This window comes from Lepidothrix coronata, unplaced genomic scaffold, assembly GCF_001604755.1.
Source record: "Lepidothrix coronata isolate B3197 unplaced genomic scaffold, Lepidothrix_coronata-1.0 Scaffold190, whole genome shotgun sequence".
In the NCBI taxonomy this organism is placed as follows: domain Eukaryota; kingdom Metazoa; phylum Chordata; class Aves; order Passeriformes; family Pipridae; genus Lepidothrix; species Lepidothrix coronata.
Genome location: NW_016690370.1, coordinates 968,462 through 969,890, shown reverse-complemented (window position 1 = coordinate 969,890; position 1,429 = coordinate 968,462). Strand labels below are relative to the sequence as shown.

General features: G+C 12.8%; 1 protein-coding gene across 1 annotated transcript in view; it reads left to right on the top strand.

Moving 5' to 3' along the window:
* The window catches only part of IFT80 (intraflagellar transport 80), a 32,911-nt gene that overhangs the window by 16,305 nt on the left and 15,177 nt on the right, over positions 1-1,429 (top strand). The gene's annotated exons all lie outside the window — the stretch shown is intronic.

Below are 1,429 nucleotides of genomic sequence, written 5' to 3'. Positions count from 1 at the left end.
AAAACAACAACATTCTGTACTTTTATTACTATATTATATTTTATTATTTTATTATTATATTTTATTATATAATAAATATATATTTATTACCAATTTATTACTATATTATATTTTATTATTTTATTATTATATTTTATTATATAATAAATGTATATTTATTACTACATTATTAATACATATATTAATGTTATATATCAGAAACTATTATATTTATATTTATTACTTTGAAATATTAGTATATAATAATTTGTATTTATATATAGTTTTATATATATAATAATTTATATCTATATAAAAAATTGCAATGATTAACCATAAAAAGCAAGAAGTGTATAAAGATTTCTTTTAAAAGGGGGTAGAACAACAATATCCTGCACTTTTATTACTGTATTATATTTTATTATTTTATTATTATATTTTACTATATAATGAATATATATTTATTACTAATTTATTACTATATTATTATTACATATATTAATGTTATGTATTAGGAACATTATTAATATTTATTACTTTGAAAATTTTATATATAATAATTTGCATTTATATATATCATTTTATATATATATAACTTATATATATAAAAATTGCAATTATTAACCATAAAAAACAAGGAGTGTATAAAAATTTCTTTTAAATGGGTAGAACAATATCCTACACTTTTATTACTAGGTTTTATTTTATTATTATATTTTATTATATAATAAATGTATATTTATTACTATATTATTAATACATATATTAATTTTATATATTAGAAACATTATTATATTTATATTTATTATTTTGGAAAATTAATATATAATATGTTGTATTTATATATAATTTTATATTTATATAATAATTTTTAAATATATAAAAATTGCAATGATTAACCATAAAAAGCAAGCAGTGTATAAAAATTTCTTTTAAAAGGGTGTAGAACAACAATATCCTGCACTTTTGTTACTTTTATTACTATATTTTATTATTATATTTTATTATATAATAAATATATATTATTACTAATTTATTACTATAATATTATTACATATATTAAGGTTATGTATTAGGAACATTATATTTATATTTGTTATTTTGAAAGATTTATATATAATAATTTTTATTTATAGATATAATTTTATATATATAATAATTTATATATCTTTATAAAAATTGCAATGATTAACCATAAAAAACAAGGGGTGTATATAATAAATATATATTTATTGCTATATTATTATTACATATATTAAGCTTATGTATTAGAAACATTATATTAATATTTATTACTTGGGGAAATTTACATATAATAATTTTTATTTATATATATAATTTTTATATATATAAATATATATAATATATATTTATAATTTTATATATATATAAAATTAACCTTAAAACCCAAAGAGTGTATAAAAATTTCCTTAAAAGGGGGGCAGAACAA